The sequence below is a fragment of the Oncorhynchus kisutch genome, linkage group LG29 (assembly GCF_002021735.2).
Source record: "Oncorhynchus kisutch isolate 150728-3 linkage group LG29, Okis_V2, whole genome shotgun sequence".
Taxonomy (NCBI): domain Eukaryota; kingdom Metazoa; phylum Chordata; class Actinopteri; order Salmoniformes; family Salmonidae; genus Oncorhynchus; species Oncorhynchus kisutch.
This window is the reverse complement of record NC_034202.2, coordinates 27,885,364-27,908,358: the sequence shown is the minus strand read 5'-3', so window position 1 is coordinate 27,908,358 and position 22,995 is coordinate 27,885,364. Positions and strand designations below refer to the sequence as shown.

Below are 22,995 nucleotides of genomic sequence, written 5' to 3'. Positions count from 1 at the left end.
TGTGTGGCTCCAAATTGATTTCTTCCCTGCATTGAAAGGACTGCATTTGTTTTATTTTTAAGTTGTGTTTCTTTAGCTGTAAATGTATTACACTTCATGCAACATACTATTTTTATATTACACTACTGTTCAGTAGTGACTTTGATAGTCATTTGCCTCTTAAGTGGAAGAATATGTGAACTGGAGACCATCTCTCCCCACATGCAACGGACAAAACACTCATCTGAGTGGAGTGGTTCACATGTTGGATAATAAATAACCTACAAAAGAGCAACAAAAGGTTGCATGAAAAGTCAATGAGATGTATGTTTTTAAATTACTGAACATCAAACTTATCAATAGATTTAAACCTTGACAAGTCTCCTGACTTACAAGGTTGTTAAATGGAAACTAGTGAATGATGCTGCTTGACAGGATGACTATCAAAATGTCACCTTTTTAACCATGACCATGGAAAAGGTTGCGGTTGCTGTGTGGTCCTTCAAGGTGACCCTGGAAATATCTTACAGCCAAGATCCTTTTGGATTGCTACCAGGGTTGCCCGGTCTGTCAAACATTTTAGCCCAATGACATCTTAACATGAAATTAAGAATGTTACTAGAGAATTCGCTCTTATTAAACTCCAAATCATTTTCCTTTCGATGTCAATTTTGACGTATGATTAAGCAATACGGCCCAAGCAGGTGTGGTATATGGCCAATATACTATAAAGGACAGCCCTTAGCCGTGGTATATTGGCCACATACACGTTTAGCAGATGTTATTGCGGGTGTGGTGTAGTGAAATGCTTGTGCTTCTAGCTCTGACAGTGCAGTAATATCTAACCATTACACAACATATACCCAAAACACACAAATTTAGTAAAGGAATGGAATTAAGAATACAAAGAATATGGACGAGCAATGTCAGAGGGGCATAGAATAGGATACAATATATGAGCTAGGTAATGCAAGATATGTAGACAAAGTGACTAGTGTTCCATTTATTGAAGTAGCCAGTGATTTTAAGTCTGTATATAGGCAGCAGCCTCTATATGTGCTAGTGATGTGCTAGTGATGGCTATTTAACAGTCTGATAACAGTCTGATGGCCTTGAGATAGAAGCCGTTTTTCAGTCTCTCGGTCCCTGCTTTGATGCACTAGTACTGAGCTTGCCTTCTGGATGATAGCGGGGTGAACAGTCAGTGGCTTGGGTGGTTGTTGTCCTTGATCTTTTTGGCCTTCCTGTGACATCTGGTGCTGTAGGTGTCCTGGGGGGCAGGTAATTTGCCCCTGGTGATGCGTTTGATAGACAGCACCACCCTCTGGGGAGCCCTGCAGTTGTGGGTGGTGCATTTGCCGTATAAATAAACATACAAAAAAAATGTAAAAGTTTGAGGGTTTTAGGTGACAAGCCAAATTTCTTCAGCCTTGGTCTTTTTGACTGTGTTGAAGGGCTGAACACTTAGCACACATGCAACACCTCTTGTGTGTAACACGAGATCCACGTAACACGTTGGGAGCGATGAAACAATCGAAGCCCGTTAATTTTCTATGAAAGAAGCGAAGTGGGCGGAGGGAACGTTGGGCGAGCATGGGCACGGGACATGAACAGGGGGTGGGACCGATATTTGAATAAGCCGAACTCTGCGGTATCACGTCGTGACTGACTAATTGAAGCTCACTATAGTTTCCATCACAGACAAACTGAAAGTCTGAGTGGACCATTTCAGTTTGTCTGTGACGGAAACTTTAGTGAGCTTCGATTGGTCAACCACAACGCCCATGCTCACATCGCCCAACGTTCCCCCCGCCCACTTCGCTTCTTTCATTGAAAATGAACGGGCTTCCATTGTTTCATCACTCCCAACATGCAATGTGCATCTGTTGTGTTACACACAGGTGTTGCATGTGTGCTGAGCATTCAGCCCTTCAACATGGTCAAAGTGAAGCTGCAGACAATCCCCAGACTTATGGGGGATGGTAAGTGGCAGAATTAAGCCTTGTGAAGCTACTGATATGTTTCACCAAATCACCTAACGTCTTCCTAGCACCATAAAATACCGCCATGAATTAACATGGACTGGTAATGGAGACTATTTTTCTTCCCAAGGCGTCAAACTGCCAACGCGTTCACGCCAAGTTCATGTCACCACACATCATGTAGACGTAGTGTTCACGTCATGTAATGTGGCACTGACACGTCACGTGTACGTTTATTACGAAATATCTTACCATGAACGCCTTAAGGTCTATGTGTTACGCGTCACGTGTTAGTTTAAGTGTCTGCTTAGTTTATTATTAAAGATCTCACCATGAACGCCATACCAACATCTACATGATTTTGTAAAAAGTATTTTTAATTGCCAGAGTAATCTAACTAATTTCATTTGTCGATTTAGCTAAAATATGCATATCACCTCAATACAAAAATGATTAGGGTATCGCAGCCAGTTAATATCGCAGCCAGCAACCATTACTGTGTAGATATGCCTATTTCTCACATCAATACAGACACAAGGCCCTCTTTGTTGGAGGTAGTCCTATTCAGATGTAAGAGGTAGCCTAGGCCTCTAGTGGCGCATTCAAAACAACTCGGAACTCTGCACTCTCTGACTTCCGACTTCAGTGTGTTCTAGATAACTGGGAACTTGGGAAAAAAACAAGCTCAGAATGCCTAGTCTACTAGCCTATCGAATGTCTTGCTCAGCCTCAACATCACAGGAAAATATGGTTGGTTTATTAAATGCTGCGCAATTTAGAATATTAGTAGTAGTGTCACACCCTGACCATAGTTTGCTTTGTATGTTTCTATGTTTTGGTTGGTCAGGGTGTGATCTGACTGGGCATTCTATGTTGGATGTCTTGTTTGTCTATTTCTATGTCTGGCCTGATATGGTTCTCAATCAGAGGCAGGTGTTAGTCATTGTCTCTGATTGGGAACCATATTTAGGTAGCCTGGGTTTCACTGTGTGGGAGATTGTTCCTGTCTCTGTGTTTTGCACTAGATAGGGCTGTTTTTGGTTCTCCACGTTTTGTAGTGTTTGTGTTTATCATTTTTTATTTTATTAAACATGAATCAATATAACCACGCTGCGTTTTGGTCCACCTCTACTTCACCTAAAGAAAACCGTTACAAGTAGGCTATGCCTACCGCAAAATACCAAAAAGACAGAATCGGTATGGGTCTATGCATAGACCAAACAGATTATCAGAAACACTCCTTTATTCAGGAGAATTGCATTGAATTAGCCTACTAATTTCAGTGCAGTTATGTTCTTACGTATAACCTTAGCCTAAACGGAACCGAAAACACCCCAGCCTGTTTTGATCACAGATCATGATCAAGCCTGAACATTTCAGCTGTTTGTCATTGATTTAGCCCATAATCACCTACAGATTTGATTCACATGAAGACCTATATTTAATCTGGATTTTCACAAAAAAATATCCTGACTTTTCCCCATGTTATATTTGTTACCAGTTAGACTAAATGTATTCCAATTAAGGTTTTGTTTTCCTATTAATTTGCATAGCCTAACCATAGCGATTAATGTTATTTACCATCTGCTTTTATGAATAAACAGGCATCAGGGTAAAAAATATCACACACACACAACACAGTCGTGTTACTCACCTTAGATCACAAAGTCAGCTCATTTCCACTCCATTCATATGCAAATACATTTGATTCATACACTGGCTTGTCTGGCTGGCATGTTTTCATTTTAAGCAGGCCTTCCCTTATCTACACTGAAATAATATTTCAGTAGTCATCGAGTGATTATTACATTTAAAAAAAATCATAACCCTTGTGGTTGTATATATATTTTTCCTACTGTAGGATACAACAAATAAGGTTGAACTAACAAATACCATCAATGGATACGTTACAATGTACTATAATGAACACATTGTGAAACAGTCTGGTAATATTTCAGATTTAATCTGGCAATATTTAAGATTTAAATATATCAAAGTTGGTATTTTTTGGTACTTGTCAATTAACTTTAGGATTTTTTTGTATACTCACTTTTTTGTATACTGAATTCTGGTGTATGGAATAGAGAGGAGGTGGGTGCTGTATTGTTAGTGTAATTTAATTATGCCAATGTGCTTTCATCAATTGAAAGCCCTTAATCTATTTTATGAGAATTTGTAAGATTTCTTGTTTGCATAAAATAGACGCAGACCAGTCTTTCAATAATAGGTAATAGAATTGATTCTCGGAGCGCGCTGCCACTTAATCACGTGCAGCAGTTTATATACAGATCATGACGTCATTTCACTGCTTTAACAGAATCCCCTCCTCTCGACCGGGACAAAGTAAGGTGAAAAGTTCATTCTAACTTAATAACACACGCCCAGATAACTTTTGACCCCTCAACAATATCGATCACCACTGAACTGACAGTTTTAATTAACAGAAACCCTAGGAATGCACTCACTGCCTTATCTAAAAACCCCAGAGCTAAGTTTCTGTAGGGTCAACCATAGGCTAACGACCTTATGTGTTTACACAGTCCACAACCCATTTGTTTCTGCCTAGTTGGAATGGTGTTCATTAACTTTTTATTACTCCTTGTCCGTGTCACACAAGCCCTCCTTATGAACTCCTATTGTTAATCACTTATAAAACAGCGCATAAGTTTACTTAGTTACAATTCTATTTAAAATGGGGATATTGTTTATTCATTTATCCATAATAATTTCAACATGTATGGATGGTAGGTTCTGCCTGTCACTTGTTCTCAACAGGCAGTCAGTATTGGAAGGGGGACTCGGAGACTGCAAGTCCAGGCACTGCTGCTCTCTTTGTTCTGAGTGTTTGCTGTGATACTGTTTTTAGTTAATCTGTGTATCTCACATTATGTGCCGAGTATGATAGTTTTCTCGCTCTTTCTTAGCAGAGAATGACATTACATCATCGACAGCTACTGTTACTGTCATAAAAAGTTGGAGGGTGGTTGATAATGGAGGACATCAGGGGGATCCATGCCTGGGTGTTAGGCAGAACGCCTAGGTCCTGGGGAACAGGAGCTGAGTAAAGGGAACCGGGTAGGAGACAGATGTAAACAAGCCATCACACAGGTTACAGGTTGATCAGGTATGTAAAAATGGTTATTGAATGATTTAATTAAAATGTTTGATTTGACATGCAATAATGTTAATGGCAGACAAATGTATTTTCTTACATTATTAGGCCAGAAATGTGCTATACATTTTGTGTTATTACATACATACAGCCGAGAAGAACTATTAGATATCAGAGCGGCGGTAACTCACCAGCATTACGACCAGGAATACGACTTTCCCGATGCGGATCCTTTGTTCGCACCCTCCAGGGCAATTAAAGTGATTCCAGAGGCCGACCCAAAACAACGCCGGTGGTTTAGAGGTACTCCGGGGTGATCTTCTTCTAGTCCAACTTAGTAGGCGCGCACACCACCCACCGCTTCTGAGTATATTACTCGCTAACGTTCAGTCTCTGGATAATACAGTTGATGAGCTCAGGGCGAGGATTTCTTTTCAGAGAGCCATCAGGGATTGTAACATACTCTGTTTCACGGAGACATGGCTCTCGGGATAAACTGTCTTAGTCGGTCCAGCCAGTTTGGTTCTCAGTTCATCGCGCACACAGGAATAAAAATATCTCCGGGAAGAAGGGCGGTGGTGTATGTTTCATGATTAACGACTCATGGTGTAATTGTGATAACATACAGGAACTCAAGTCCTTTTGTTCACCTGACCTAGAATACCTCACAATCAAATGCCGACTGTATTATCTCCCAATATAATTTTCTTTGGTTATAGTCACGGGCGTGTATATCCCTCCTCAAGCTGATACCACGACGGACCTCAAAGAACTTCACTGGGCTTTATGCAAACTGCAGAGGGAGAACCCCCCCCCCCCTATCCACATCGACACGACCGCAGTAGTATCCGTCAAGGGACTTGCCCATGGCAGTCTCGTTGGTCCGCTCATCCAAAACTGGAGTCACCATACATCTACACATTCACATGATATATTAAACTCAGTGTCAATTTTGGAAAAAAATATGAAATTACTGGAGGCCTATGAGAAACAATGCTACAATCATTACATTATTAACCACTAACATGTACGCTAACATTGATTGTTAGCCTAGAGCTAACTAGCATTTTGCCAAGCTAAATGTTGTAAGCATCAGGCTAGAGAACTGTTAAATGCAATTTTTCTACAAATATTAACACTAACACATTTTATCGTGACATCACATATTTATATATATAATACCTCAAGTAAACTGAGCCTTTGTTCATCGAAAAAAAAAAATTTTGGATCTAAAGCGTGGTTTAAAAAAAGTACAGAAAGTTTGGACGCCATCTTAATACTATCTTACATGTAAACCATTAGCAATCAAGTCAACCTTCATTACTTACAATGGGGAAAATACCAACCAGTTTTTCACAGTTAAAACCTGTTTGGGATAGGGGGCAGCATTTTCACATTTGGATGAATAAGGTAAACTGACTGCCACTCAGTCCCAGTTGCTAATATATGCATATTATTGGTGAGTTGGATAGAAAACACTTTCTAAAACTGTTTGAATGATGTCTGTGAGTGTAACAGAACTCATATGGCAGGCAAAAACCTGAGAAAAATCCAACCAGGAAATGGGAAATCTAAGGTTTGTAGTTTTTCAACTCTTGGCCTATCGACTACACAGTGTATATGGGGTCATATTGCACTTCCCAAGGCTTCCACTAGATGTCTTCTACTGTAAAGGAGGGGGGAATGAAAGGGGAATGAGTCAGTGGTCTGTCAGAGTGCCATGAGCTGGCCATGCGCGTTCACGTGAGTTAGCTTGAGTTCCATTGCATTTCTGAAGACAAAGGAATTCTCCGGTTGGAACATTATTGAAGATTTATGATAAAAACATCCGAAAGATTGATTCTACACTTCGTTTGCATGTTTCTACGGACTGTAATGGAACTTTTTGACTTTTCGTCTGAACTAAGCGATCGCGCATTGAGCATTTGGATTACTGGGCTAAACGCGCAAACAAAAAGGAGGTATTTGGACATAAAGATGAACTTTATCGAATAAATCAAACATTTATTGTGGAACTGGGATTCCTGGGAGTGCATTCTGATGAAGATCATCAAAGGTAAGTGAATATTTATAATGCTATTTCTGACTTCTGTTGACTCCAACATGGCGGATATCTGTTTGGCTTGATTTGTTGTCTGTGCGCCGTACTCAGATTATTGCATGGTTTGCTTTTTCAGTAAAGTTAAAAAAAAATCTGACACAGCGGTTGCATTAAGGAGAAGTATATCTCTAATTCTGTGAATAACACTTGTATCTTATATAAACTTTTATGTTGACTATTTCTGTAAATTGATGTGGCTCTCTGCAAAATCACCGGATGTTTTGGAAGCAAAACATTACTGAACGTAACGCGCCAATGTAAACTGAGATTACTGGATATAAATATGCACTTTATCAAACAAAACATACATGTATTGTGTAACATGAAGTCCTATGAGTGTCATCTGATGAATATCATCAAAGGTTAGTGATTAATTTTCTCTATTTCTGCTTTTTGTGACTCCTCTCTTTGGCTGGAAAATGGCTGTGTGTGTTTTTGTGACTAGGCTCTGACATAACATAATCATATGTTGTGCTTTCGCTGTAAAGCCTTTTTGAAATCGGACACGATGGGTAGATTGACAAGTACAATACACCAAATGAAAGAAACTTCTTGTTAATGTATGAAAGTAACATATTTCCCAAAAATATTTTCCAATTTCGCTCTCTGCCTTTTCAGTGGAATGTTGCCGTGGGGTGCTGCTAGCGGAACCCCTAGCCATAAGAGGTTTTTAAAGCTCCCTCCAATTGCCTTCAAACATCACCAAACTCATGGACTATGTAGTTAACCATGTTACCTCAATATTTTGAGTCATATTGCACTTTTGCACATTTACATACCTGAATTAATAGGGTATAATGATGAGATGGAAAAACGTTAGTTTTCAGTAGAACGCATTCTCCAAGATTGAAGAAGAAACCTCCAAGATCTCACTAACACACTCCATTGACATCACAGCTCTCCCTAGCAGCAGTAATCATATACATACATTCAATGTAAATACCTGTGAGGCCTTGAAAATTATGCAAGGGATGGCTCCATAAAATAACAAACAAAATAAAACAAAAAATATGAGCATTGTTGAAGGAATTCTAAATTCCTCTGTTTTAATTCCCAATCATAATTAAACACTCTGTCAATGCATTAAGGGTTTGTAAGACCCTTATTTTATAACAATGGACAGAGCCCCGGTCTTAAAAGTCAGGTAACAGCGTTTAATTCAAGAGAGTACTGCCTTCATATACATTTTACCACAGATTATAAACTGAAAATGACGTCAGCGTTTTCTAAATGTTCTATCTCTTCTTGACACTGGTAGAGAGGCCCTATAGTTCTCAAGCCTTCCCTCCTCGCCTGAAGCCAAGGTCAGTCAGTGTAGATAGTTCATTCATTTGTACCAAGGCATTGTTCTAAACTCCTGACTACATTATATACAATTGGAAATGGGAGCAAGAGAGAATTCATACATGTACAGTACATGATAGCATTTGGACTAGTCAGTCCTGATTGAAATGTATACATAATTAGTCATCATTGATAAAAAAATCCCTTAACAGCATACATATTTGTGTGTCACATATACACATGGCATATGCTTGGGTATCACCTTGACATCTCTGATCTGCTTGCCTCAATAAATTAATGCTAGAACATTGGTAGCTAGGATTAGCTATTTATGACCCGTTTCAGGAAACTAGGGGTACGTCACGGGTCACTACTTCAAAGGAGAATGTTTGAATGTAATCTTTATTTTTTGATCAAAATGAGAAATAGCCATTTGCAGAGAGCCATTTCCTTGGCTAGCTATAGCCTAATGTTAGCTACCTAACATTGAACCTGGTTGGTTAGCTACCTGCAGATTCATGCAGGGCAGTAACGTCATGAGTTGGGATTATGGTTCACTGTTTACCTAGCTAGCTACATGTCTTAACAAAAGACTCACCTATGCAAGTAACCATTTCGGGTGTGATCGTAAATTCATTCTCTCTATGTACTCTGATTTCAAAGCACTCTCGTCTGAGTGTGCCAGAGTGCAGAATAACTGATAAATGTATGAATGCTCAACACCCATTGAATATGGCCGGTGTCAGTAAACGTAGGCAAAAAAAGCGCAATTCAGTTGTTGCCAGCAGCACAATTAGTCACCAACGCTTTGGAATACATGAAAACAGCCTAAACAGCTCTGCCAGGATGAGTAAAATAGTCAGAGTGGGGTGTTTAGTTGGCATTATCTCAACCACCTTCACCTGGAATGATTTTCCAACAGTCTTGAAGGAGTTCCCACATATGCTGAGCACTTGTTGGCTACATTTCCTTTTCTCTGCGGTCCAACTCATCCCAAACCATCTCAATTGGGTTGATGTCTGGTGATTGTGGAGGCCAGGTCATCTGATGCAGCACTCCATCACTCTCCTTCTTGGTCAAATAGCCCTTACACAGCCTGGAGGAGTATTGGGTCATTGTCCTTTTGAAAAACAAATGACAGTCCCACTAAGTGCAAACCAGATGGGATGGTGCATCGGTGCAGAATGCTGTGGTAGCCATGCTGGTTCAGTGTGCCTTGAATTCTAAGTAAATCATAGACTGTCACCATCAAAGCACCCTCACACTTCCTCCTCCATGCTTCACGGTGGGAACCACACAATGCGGAGATCATCCATTCACCTATTCTGCGTCTCACAAAGACATGGCTGTTGGAACTAAAAATCTCAAATTTGGATTCATTAGACCAAGGGAGAAATTTCCACTGGTCTAATGTCCATTGCTCATGTTTCTTGGCCCAAGCAAGTCTCTTATTATTATTGGTGTCCTTTAATAGTGGTTTCCTTTCAGCAATTCGACCATGGAGACCTGATTCACGCCGTCTCCTCTGAACAGTTGATGTTGAGATTTGTCAGTTCAAGTAACAATGTGAAGCCTTTATTTGGGCTGCAATCTAAGGTGCAGTTAACTCTAATGAACTTATCCTCTGCAGCAGAGGTAACTCTGGGTCTTCCTTTCCTGTGGCAGTCCTCATGAGAGCCAGTTTCATCATAGTGCTTGATTGCACAACATTTTTCGAAATGACTGACCTTCATGTCTTAAAGTAATGATGGACTGTCATTTCTCTTTACTTATTTGAGCTGTTCTTGCCATAATATGGACTTGGTCTTTTACCAAATAGGGCTATCTTCTGTATACCCACCCTACCTTGTCACAACACAACTGATTGGCTCAAACACATTGAGAAGGTAAGAAATTCCACAAAATAACTTTTTACAAATTGAAATGCATTCCAGGTGACTACCTCAAGAAGCTGGTTGAGAGAATGCCAAGAGGGTGCAAAGCTGTCAAGGCAAAAGGGTGGCTACTTTGAAGAATTTAACATTTGTTTAACACATTTTTGGTTACTACATGATTCCATATATGTTATTTCATAGTTTGTCTTCACTATTATTCTACAATGTAGAAAATAGTAAAAAATTAAGAAAAACCCTGGAATGAGGTGTGTCCAAACTTTTGATGGGTACTGTATTCGATAACACCATGTGTATATTTTAATTTACAATTTAATTAATCCATGAAATAAATAATACTAGCACATCAAATTGCGTTATTGTACATTAGCCTACTCCCCTATCGACACATTATATAATATTGCCTACGTGGGAGGCGGTGAAAAAGTTTTTAAAATATATATATATTTTTAAAGTTGAACTTTTTCCAAAGGCGACCGCTGGGCGATGACCAATCATATCGAGTGGTTCCCCATGACGAATTTGACGCTATGCGACCCAAGGCTGGAGACGTTCTTCAAAGATGGCTGACAAAAATAATATGATGGAAGCAAATGTAAGTGATTATAACGTAATAACGAATCATGCAAAAACAATGTACATTTGACAGGAATATGTTAATGTAGAGACAAACGAGTATACATTTTTTTAATCATAAAGTTAATTCACGAAAATCGCGATTTAGCAAGCTAGCAGGCAAGCTAGCAGACTAGCTAACATTAGCCAGCTTGCTGGCTAGCTTTATGGGTGTTGTGACACGAGTATGAAATTGTAATTATGGTTGTTTAATGTTTTAGGGACTTCTGAAACAACCAACAAACCAGGCTGTCGTCTTGTGAAACAGTGGCTGTAAAGAATCTAGCTAGCTAAAGCATTTACTGCAAATTGAAAGAAAAAAACTTGAGAGCCCATCATAGCTAGTTGTATCAATTTCAAAACAGTCTGAATGACATAAATGAATCCTATGGATTGAGTAGAATATACAATGCTCAAAAAAATAAAGGGAACACTTAAACAACACAATGTAACTCCAAGTCAATCACACTTCTGTGAAATCAAACTGTCCACTTAGGAAGCAACACTGACTGACAATACATTTCACATGCTGTTGTGCAAATAGAATAGACAACAGGTGGAAATTATAGGCAATTAGCAAGACACCCCCAATAAAGGAGTGGTTCTGCAGGTGGTGAGCACAGACCACTTCTCAGTTCCTATGCTTCCTGGCTGATGTTTTGGTCACTTTTGAATGCTGGCGGTGCTTTCACTCTAGTGGTAGCATGAGACGGAGTCTACAACCCACACAAGTGGCTCAGGTAGTGCAGCTCATCCAGGATGGCACATCAATGCGAGCTGTGGCAAGAAGGTTTGCTGTGTCTGTCAGCGTAGTGTCCAGAGCATGGAGGCGCTACCAGGAGACAGGCCAGTACATCAGGAGACTTGGAGGAGGCCGTAGGAGGGCAACAACCCAGCAGCAGGACCGCTACCTCCGCCTTTGTGCAAGGAGGAGCAGGAGGAGCACTGCCAGAGCCCTGCAAAATGACTTCCAGCAGGCCACAAATGTGCATGTGTCTGCTCAAACGGTCAGAAACAGACTCCATGAGGGTGGTATGAGGGCCCAACGTCCACAGGTGGGGGTTGTGCTTACAGCCCAACACTGTGCAGGACGTTTGGCATTTGCCAGAGAACACCAAGATTGGCAAATTCGCCACTGGCGCCCTGTGCTCTTCACAGATGAAAGCAGGTTCACATTGAGCACATGTGACAGAGTCTGGAGACGCCGTGGAGAACATTCTGCTGCCTGCAACATCCTCCAGCATGACCGGTTTGGCGGTGGGTCAGTCATGGTGTGGGGTGGTATTTCTTTGGGGGGCCGCACAGCCCTCCATGTGCTCGCCAGAGGCAGCCTGACTGCCATTAGGTACCGAGATGAGATCCTCAGACCCCTTGTGAGACCATATGCTGGTGCGGTTGGCCCTGGGTTCCTCCTAATGCAAGACAATGCTAGACCTCATGTGGCTGGAGTGTGTCAGCAGTTCCTGCAAGAGGAAGGCATTGATGCTATGGACTGGCCTGCCCGTTCCCCAGACCTGAATCCAATTAAGCACATCTGGGACATCATGTCTCGCTCCATCCACCAACGCCACGTTGCACCACAAACTCTCCAGGAGTTGGCGGATGCTTTAGTCCAGGTCTGGGAGGAGATCCCTCAGGAGACCATCCGCCAGCTCATCAGGAGCATTCCCAGGCGTTGTAGGGAGGTCATACAGGCACGTGGAGGCCACACACACTACTGAGCCTCATTTTGACTTGTTTTAAGGACATTACATCAAAGTTGGATCAGCCTGTAGTGTGGTTTTCTACTTTAATTTTGAGTGTGACTCCAAATCCAGACCTCCATGGGTTGATACATTTGATTTCCATTGATCATTTGTGTGATTTTGTTGTCAGCACATTCAACTATGTAAAGAAAAAAGTATTTAAAAAGAACATTTCATTCAGATCTAGGATGTGTTATTTTAGTGTTCCCTTTATTTTTTTGAGCAGTGTAATATAACTTTGTGCCAAGGATGTCTAGTTTTGCACACTTTGTACAAAATAATAAAATGCAGTACAGGATATTTCTCAACGTAGCTCTTTATTAGCTAGCTATAACTGGCATGTTCACGTATCGCCAACCAGGATCAAACTGACCATGACCTAACCATTTGGATGGTCTTAACCAATCATAGTATGAGATGGCGGTAAAATGCATCCAATTACAATTCAGTATGTTTACACATATGAATATTACAAAGGATGCAAATTGTATATACATGTAGTTATTATGTAGTTATTACCATGCATGAGTTCCCCACATTTAATATATTCACTGATCATGTACTCTACCTTGGCAAATAAAGGTGCAGTTCAGGTATGAATGTCTTGAGATTATCCAATACCAGGAGTATCACATTCCTGTCTTTGTATTATGCTGTGTCTGCATGTATGTATTACAATTATACACCACAACAGTGTTAACCAATCTTGGTCCTGGGACATCAAGGGTTACACATTGTAACTAAGACTAGAAACCAGATTTAACTAGTTAAAGACTGATTTGTAATTCATATATACATAAGTATAATTTACAAAACAGTACACTACACTTCCTATGCATCATGTAAATAGTCTAAAACCGGTTAATCTCCATATCTAATGCCCTTCATCTGCATTGATCTGATAAACACAGGATAGGTGTAGTATTTCATCAAATCAGACTTAATTTCAATTTGAAACACTTTATTGAAAGCAGTTCATTATCCAAGTGTTATCAATACAAGTTCAATCTGTACTTCAATGCATATCTGTTATGCATTATAATAACAGAGGAAGAAAGGTGGCAAGAGAGGTGTAAAAGGGAAAGAGGTAAGAACATATGCTGCCTTCCCCTGCTCCTATGATTAATGAATCACAGTGCAACCCAAATATTCTCTCAGTTCATCACAATTACATAAGTGTCTCTAGTCAGCCCGAAGGTTATCTTAAAAGCGGATGAGGTAGCGATGATGGGACTGGGGGTTGGCATCCTCTCACATCAAAACATCTGCAGATGTAGAGAGCATGTTTATGCCGTGTGTTTTTATTTTTTAATTCTAACATTGTTAGTCATAATAATCAGGAGATGAAATGCAAAACTGACCTTGGATCATTAACTCTGATATTTCAATGTAAAGCATCTCTTTAATAATACTTCCTGTTGACCTTACCAAGTGACCTCTCACCTCTTATCATGCTGTGCCCTCGATGTAGCCAGTTCAGATGCAGGAGGGGTTCACCGACACAGCTGATATAACCTAGAGGATTTAGGGAGAAGAGGAGAGGGGGATGAAGTGAAGGAGAGACTTATTGAGAAATTAAGGTAGTTAAAGGGACAGTGTTCAACAGGAATCTGTGTGTGTCGCCTCACCTGGTGTCCACACCACACTAAGTGGCTGCAGAGTACTTTATGCTGAAAAACATGAACGAACACACGAGGACAAACAATATAGCATAGTTATAGAAATAGTCAAGTGTCTTGCTATTCTCCATGGTTGGCTCTTTTGCCCATTCTTTGAAGGTGGAAGGAGCCACAGTTATACACCTGAGCCTGGTACAACACAATCCATCAATCAGATTGATACATGTGTGTAGATGTGGGTTATAGGGTTTCGAATACCCATATTGATTTAAAAAAAAAAAAAAAAAATAGCTTGTTTTGTTTTTGTACAGACACCACACCCTTACCTAAACAGTACCCTCACCTGAGAAGTAGAAATCAAAGGGAGAGAAACTGGGAATTGAATAACTGCAGTTGACTTAGCTAAGTAAATGGAAAAATACTCTTATTGCAATGTGAATGGCTCTTAAAAAGCCTTTGGTTGTGCATAGTGTAGTCTATGGTGTTGCCAGGGAACAACTCCCTCTTCGAAGAAGTAGGAAGTGAAGACCTCCTGCACACGGATTGCCTCTCTTGCTGCGTTGTTGGACCCCATCCTTGAAACATCCTGCAGACTTCTCCTCTGGCACACAGCGGCGAGCTGCAGATCCCCTCCTGGTCCTCGTGTCCATCCTCATGAAGTTATGCAGAACACAGGTAGCCATCACACACCTGAATTCCTCCAGAAGGCAGGTCCAGGTGGCCCTGGTCACCCAACCTTGCAGTGCCCTACATGTTAACCGTTTTGAAGGAATCTCGAGTTACAAGATATTTGTAGGAATATGGAAGACAATGTAATTATTAGACTTTTACATCACCAGGTCATTGTGGATTACTAAAGTATAATATCCCTGATGACAAATCATGATAACATTGGATTGATAGATGCATGGGCACACATATGTGAATGTGTAGTATGTGACAATAACAGGATCATATCAAGGACAGCATCACAAATGAATACATAAATACCACTTGAAGCTTGATGATGAGTTGATCATTTGAATCAGCTGTGCAGTGCTAAGGCAAAAACAAAATGTGCACCTCTGAGTCTCCAGGACCAGGACTGAGAACCACTGCTCTTCATGTGTATACAGGCTTTCATAGCTCTCTTTATCTGAGGACAGAAAACCTCACAAGAAACAGACTTCATTATAGTCAAATTAGACCGCACTGAATATTAAGTTAATATTATCTCCATCCTCACTTTTAGGGACAGGAACTACACAAAAGTACCTGTCCTATACAGAATAGCCTGCTCTCTCACTGACAGTTGGGGCTGCTATCCTTTCACCCTCCTCCATGGTTGTTAGCTAGCTACCTACAAATGCATTTGGAGTTTGTTTTTTACAGTGATAAATACAGGTGGTGATATTTCATTCACTTAGCTAGCTATATAGTATGTGAAGTTGGCTAGGTAGCTAGCTAGCCAACTAACGTTAGCAGTTCATTTGAGTTAGCCTGCACTGTAGCTAGTTAGCTAATAAAACATTTTTTTTACATTTTCGAAATGTATTTACTTACTTTAATAGGTTCTCCCAGCCATGTGGCCAATTGGAAACAGGGCTGCAAAATATGTTTGACACCAGAGCGTTTTAAAGGATATTACTATTGAACTATGTACCCATTTAATAACCAGACCTTCATACAAACTTGTTACGCTGAATTATTGATGCACAGTAGAACATGCTGCTATATGCTACCATCACGTCCACAAGCGAATCACAATGGGCGGCCTAAGCGGCACACGGAAATGTACCACTTTCTTTTCTTTCTTATTTTTTTTGGGGGGGGGGACCAATAACATTTTATTTTTTGCTCCCCAAATACAGGTACAAGCTTGTAGCATCATACCCAAGACTCAAGGCTGTAATCGCTACTAAAGGTGCTTCAAGAAAGCTCAGGGATTTGAGTAAAGGGTCTGAATACTAATGTAAATTTGATTAGTTGTTTCTTTTTTTTCTTTCTCCAAAAGCCTTTCTTTGTTTTGTCATTATGGGGTAGTGTGTCAATTGAGTGGAAAAAACTATTAAATCCATTTTAAAATAAGTCTTTAACGTAACAAAATGTCTGAATACTTTCCAAATGCACTGTAACCCATCAGTCAGACCCCATCAATTAATCACTCTTATCTGCATGTCCAGCCCTTATATTTAGCTTCACAATGAAGTGTTTTACCATGTTATCTTCTGTAATGTTTCCACTGCATTCGTTTTGGATGAGATTTCCATCGCTTTTAAGAGCTTGTTAATCATACAGAAAACCAATGGAACAAACCAGAAGTCTGGAGCTCCAACAATATATATTTTTTAAAGGGGCTAGAAGTGGGACTGTAGGAGTTAACATCAGCGCCAAGTAACATTCAGACACTCAAGTGGCAGGAGCTGAAGGAGCTGAAAGACCAGTAGACTGTTACAGGAGAATCAAACTGTCACTTTTGTGTACAGTTTGACCTGGACGCTGTGTCGAACATAAACCACAATAAAAAGCAGTCTGGAGCGGAACACTGGAGTCTACTTGTACTACTTGTGTTGCTGTTAGTACAGCCCTGTGCACACAGGGTTTATGTGGTTTATTGTGGTTTATGTACGTTTCTAAAATGTATGGTTGATTTAATTAATGTAAGGGCCATTCCGCCGAATCGGTGCCTTTTCCGTCCCCAGGACATTACATGCATAAATATACATGTAAAGTATCTGTATAATACATTATATTATCAAGCAAAGTGTCATGCACATGGTCCTAATTGCAATTTGAAGATCCATAATGTACAACCTTAATAAAAAAACTACCTAGAACACAGATTTTTTTTTATTTTAGCCCGTCCCCACTACACTTCACCATTAAATATTATATAAGAAACAAACAAATCTTCTTTTTTTAAATTATTGGGTGACTCTTTTTCCAATTTAGACATAAAATACATTTTCTCAGAGGAAAGTCATATGTTAGTCAAAATACAATACAGTCCTGTTACCCTGACACATTCCCCCCTCTAAACTTTGAGACATTCCACAAGTCACATGATCAACAGGAAGTAGCATCATTGTCTCCTGATGCCATGGGAAGACCAAAAGTATGTTCTCTCACTCTTTTTATCATATTGTAAGTATGACTGAGAATGTCAATCTCAATGTACAGTCCTATTTTTTTTTTTAAAGATAGTTTTGGGAAACCACTTGAAGGTGCTAAGTGTTCTCATGCTATTAACATTGATGCCATGTGGCTACATTTCATGTATTTGCTAATGCTGTGAGAAGTGAGAAGTTTGAATAAAATAGCCATTTTAAATGTGTATCTGGTATATACATTGATTAATTATAATACTATTCTCTTGATTTTAAGTTTCACAGTTTGAATTACTGAAGGTGTTTTCGGTTTTGAAATGTGAACACATTACTTACAGAGAGCCAATCGATTAAGTGCTGCAGAGAAGCAGCGGCGCTGTCACACTCGACGTGATGCCGACCCAGAAAGGAGAGACAGATACTTGAAGAAGGAACAGCAGAAATATAGGTAGGATATAGCATCAGGCAGGAAGAAAACACTAACATTTAGTAAGAGGGAAAAGCGCAGACATCACAAAGAGTGGAGGGAGACTTACTATAGGATCAAGTCCAGGAAAGAAGCCCTAAAGCACGTCACCACACCTCCAGATAACCCCATCTTTCACCAGACATAACTGTTAATCCAGAGCCAAGCAGTTCAAGGTCAGGATGAGAGTTAGTGCTAGTGTGTTGAATGGATTATGTGTAAAATGGGTGATGGCCAGTTAATAGGGCATATAGATAACATTTTACTGTAGCCACTTATTAATTTAACAATTTAACAACTATTGTAATTGTGATGTGTGTTTTAGGCAGACGAAGGGCGTTAAAGGTGAAATACATCAGAGAAGCTCCGGAAACAAACTGAAGAGATACAAAAGCAGCTACGGACACAAACCCGAAAAAAAGGAGAGGTATAAGGAAAGCATTCTGCGTATGAAACAGAATTATCCATCTCCATGTACAAAAGTTGACAAACAAATGAGACTGCTACCACACGCTACAATGCAAAAGACCCTTGTCTTCCATGACATCTTAGTGGAGGACATCCGACAGAGGTACAGCAACTCATGGGGATAAAGGGAAAGGCAACTCATCTCAAAGATAGTGACAGGAAAACAAAAAAATATAGGCTGCAACTTCTCTCCCAAAGTTCATTTGGGTTGTCAAATAAAAGGTGGCTGATGAATGTGAAGAATGCAGAACTTAACTTAAACTACCAAAGGAAGAGAAACAGTAGGGTGGTAGATGGCTTCAAAAACAAAGTCCGAGATTTTTACACCATGGATGATGTCAGTTGATTAACGACTGGGAAGAGGCAGACGCCTCACAAGGAAGAAAATCAAAAATCAGAAGAGGTTCCTTTTGGACACAATGAAAAATCTACATGTAAAGATTTTGGCAGAACATGATGGGTTTCTCATACTCCCTCTTCTGCTCACTGAGCCCCTTTTGGGTTGTTCACCCAACTCTAAGTGACCAGGAGACTTGCATGTGCAACTGCATGAAAATCTCAGTTTTATCGTACAGAAACCGCACCACCTGAAGATAATCAGCACTTTCAAACCTGATGAACTTCTAAAATCCGTCACATGCAAAACGGAGTGCATGAAGTGTGTTTTTCAGCATGTGTTTCAGACATAAGGAAGTGGATGGCTGCAAACTTTCTACTATTAAACTCGGACAAAACAGAGATGCTTGTTCTAGGTCCCAAGAAACAAAGAGATCTTCTGTTGAATCTGACAATTAATCGTAATGGTTGTACAGTCGTCTCAAATAAAACTGTGAAGGACCTCGGCGTTACTCTGGACCCTGATCTCTCTTTTGAAGAACATATCAAGACCATTTCAAGGACAGCTTTTTTCCATCTACGTAACATTGCAAAAATCAGAAACTTTCTGTCCAAAAATGATGCAGAAAAATTAATCCATGCTTTTGTCACTTCTAGGTTAGACTACTGCAATGCTCTATTTTCCGGCTACCCGGATAAAGCACTAAATAAACTTCAGTTAGTGCTAAATACGGCTGCTAGAATCCTGACTAGAACCCAAAAATTTGATCATATTACTCCAGTGCTAGCCTCTCTACACTGGCTTCCTGTCAAAGCAAGGGCTGATTTCAAGGTTTTACTGCTAACCTACAAAACATTACATGGGCTTGCTCCTACCTATCTCTCTGATTTGGTCCTGCCGTACATACCTACACGTACGCTACGGTCACAAGACGCAGGCCTCCTAATTGTCCCTAGAATTTCTAAGCAAACAGCTGGAGGCAGGGCTTTCTCCTATAGAGCTCCATTTTTATGGAACGGTCTGCCTACCCATGTCAGAGACGCAAACTCGGTCTCAACCTTTAAGTCTTTACTGAAGACTCATCTCTTCAGTGGGTCATATGATTGAGTGTAGTCTGGCCCAGGAGTGGGAAGGTGAACGGAAAGGCTCTGGAGCAACGAACCGCCCTTGCTGTCTCTGCCTGGCCGGTTCCCCTCTTTCCACTGGGATTCTCTGCCTCTAACCCTATTACAGGGGCTGAGTCACTGGCTTGCTGGGGCTCTCTCATGCCGTCCCTGGAGGGGGTGCGTCACCTGAGTGGGTTGATTCACTGTTGTGGTCATCCTGTCTGGGTTGGCGCCCCCCCTTGGGTTGTGCCGTGGCGGAGATCTTTGTGGGCTATACTCAGCCTTGTCTCAGGATGGTAAGTTGGTGGTTGAAGATATCCCTCTAGTGGTGTGGGGGCTGTGCTTTGGCAAAGTGGGTGGGGTTATATCCTTCCTGTTTGGCCCTGTCCGGGGGTGTCCTCGGATGGGGCCACAGTGTCTCCTGACCCCTCCTGTCTCAGCCTCCAGTATTTATGCTGCAGTAGTTTATGTGTCGGGGGGCTGGGGTCAGTTTGTTATATCTGGAGTACTTCTCCTGTCCTATTCGGTGTCCTGTGTGAATCTAAGTGTGCGTTCTCTAATTCTCTCCTTCTCTCTTTCTTTCTCTCTCTCGGAGGACCTGAGCCCTAGGACCATGCCCCAGGACTACCTGACATGATGACTCCTTGCTGTCCCCAGTCCACCTGGCCATGCTGCTGTTCCAGTTTCAACTGACCTGAGCCCTAGGACCATGCCCCAGGACTACCTGACATGATGACTCCTTGCTGTCCCCAGTCCACCTGGCCATGCTGCTGCTCCAGTTTCAACTTCCACCTGACTGTGCTGCTGCTCCAGTTTCAACTGTTCTGCCTTATTATTATTCGACCATGCTGGTCATTTATGAACATTTGAACATCTTGGCCATGTTCTGTTATAATCTCCACCCGGCACAGCCAGAAGAGGACTGGCCACCCCACATAGCCTGGTTCCTCTCTAGGTTTCTTCCTAGGTATTGGCCTTTCTAGGGAGTTTTTCCTAGCCACCGTGCTTCTACACCTGCATTGCTTGCTGTTTGGGGTTTTAGGCTGGGTTTCTGTACAGCACTTTGAGATATCAGCTGATGTACGAAGGGCTATATAAATAAATTTGATTTGATTTGATTTGATGAAGTGCATATATGGGGACTATGCGGTGTGCAAGGACCTCTCGTCCTGTCTCTGGCCAATACAATGATAAGAATGAAGTGACTTATGTCCAGTGGGCAACTGTGGATAAGGAGCACAAGAATGACCCCAATGGCGGCACATCCAAAGTCACCATCAAAAAAAGAGTTCCAGACCACCCAAGAGCAACTGCTGGAACAACTGAACCTGATGCTGCGCAAGTTTAAGGTGCACACTTACAACATCAAGAATCCGTTTACCCACAACAGGGCACTGAAACAAGGCTTCAAAGCACATGAATGCTTTATTCATGTTGACTTTCCCGAAAATGACCTCTAAGTACGCCACAGAAATACAGACGGTTCACTTCAGAGCATCACACCAGCAGGCAACATTGCACACAGGTGTGCTTTATGTGCATACAACCCCCCGACCGGTGTCCTTCTGCACAGTGTCCCCCTCCAGACAGAAGGGCCCACCAGCAATCTGGCAGCACTTGTCACCAGTGCTTGATTATGTGCAAAGTGCACATCCAGAGGTTACCACTATCCATTTTTACAGTGATGGCCCTTGCACTCAGTACAAGCAGTGAGGGAATTTGTTCCTGTTTAGTACTGAGCTGTTCAGAAGAAGATTCACTGCTGGATTGTGGAACTTTTTTGAGGCAAGCCATGGCAAGGGTGCCTCGGATGGAGTGGGCGGGGCCCTGAAGAGGACGGCTGGCAGTCTTGTCAGCAAGGGGACAGGTGTCCCTAATGCTTCAGAGCTGTTTTCTGTGTTGAGAAAGATGGATACAGCAAGCAAGTTATTTTTTGTGGAAGAGGAAGCAGTCAACAGCAGTGTCAGAGATGCCCAAGGATGTGCCACCAGTTCCATCTATGTTAAATATGCATCAGGCAGTAACCCCAGGCCATGGAGAGCTGACCTACAGGGACGTCAGCTGCTTGTTCACAGCAAGACAACATCTGAGCTGTGAGCGCTTTAATGCAAAGCATTTCACATTCAATTGACAGAAGGCTCCCACGACCACAGGAAATCAGGGGCAAAGTCCTGAGGTTGTTGGTAAATGGTGTGTGCTGAAGTACAACGGTCAACTGTACTCTGGCATCATCACAGACACAAACAAACACACACGTCAAGGTTTGTTGTATGAAAAGTATTGGGGCCAACAGGTTTTGCTGGCCACCCCGCGAAGACATCCTTTGGTACCCGTTTCAAGACCTCCTGTGTACCATTCCACCAGTGAGGCAAGTCGCAGCTCGTTACATGGAAATTGACAACAAAGTCTGGGCCAAACCAGAGACTGTTTCTTAGAAAAGGCAAGTTTTTGTTCATTATTTTATTGAAATTCTGTATGAAATACAATTGTATGTCGTGTTTGCAAGTGAATGTTTTATGTGCATAAAATACTATAAGTTAATATTAGATACTGGTAGTCAATGTAGAGCTCTGAGGATTTGCTTAATATGCTCAGCTTTTTGTATTTGTTGTCTTTCTTGCCTTTTGAGAGGAATATGGAGAACCCATACTGTGCAGAGACAGGAGCCTGACACACATGCTGCACCCGCACACACAAGCGCACGCTCACATACATACACACACACTCATGCACACACAATTGTTACAGCTTTCATGTTGCTATTTAGACTAAGATATTTTTTGCCAAATATAATGACCTCTGTTTTATCTTTGTTTAATTGAAGGAAGTTCTGTGACATCCAGTTATTCTCCCTCACACAAGCACTCATTCCTGTTACTCAGCGCTCATTCCTGTTACTCAGCGCTCATTCCTGTTACTCAGCGCTCATTCCTGTTACTCAGCGCTCATTCCTGTTACTCAGCGCTCATTCCTGTTACTCAGCGCTCATTCCTGTTACTCAGCGCTCATTCCTGTGACCCAATGTTCATTCCTGTTGCTTCATTGTTTTTTAGTAATAAAAAAAGATAAACCACTTGTTTTTCAATTGTTTGGTCCATCATTTAAACAGTTGTTTGATAAATCACATGATACGTTTATCAAAAATCTAAGGGGGTCTCCCTTAAAAATAAAAACCACACATTTTGCCTGCATATGTTGACTTT

The 22,995-nt window shown here is 41.2% G+C and overlaps 1 long non-coding RNA gene across 1 annotated transcript; it reads right to left on the bottom strand.

The window, feature by feature from the left end:
- Positions 1–13,660: 13,660 nt before the first annotated feature.
- On the bottom strand, positions 13,661–16,127 carry LOC116358318 (uncharacterized). The gene is made up of 3 exons (XR_004206209.1): positions 15,392–16,127; positions 14,154–15,076; positions 13,661–13,975 (listed from the first exon to the last, which is right to left on the bottom strand). It is a non-coding gene; the product is annotated as an uncharacterized LOC116358318 (long non-coding RNA).
- Between the last annotated feature and the right edge of the window lie 6,868 nt (positions 16,128–22,995).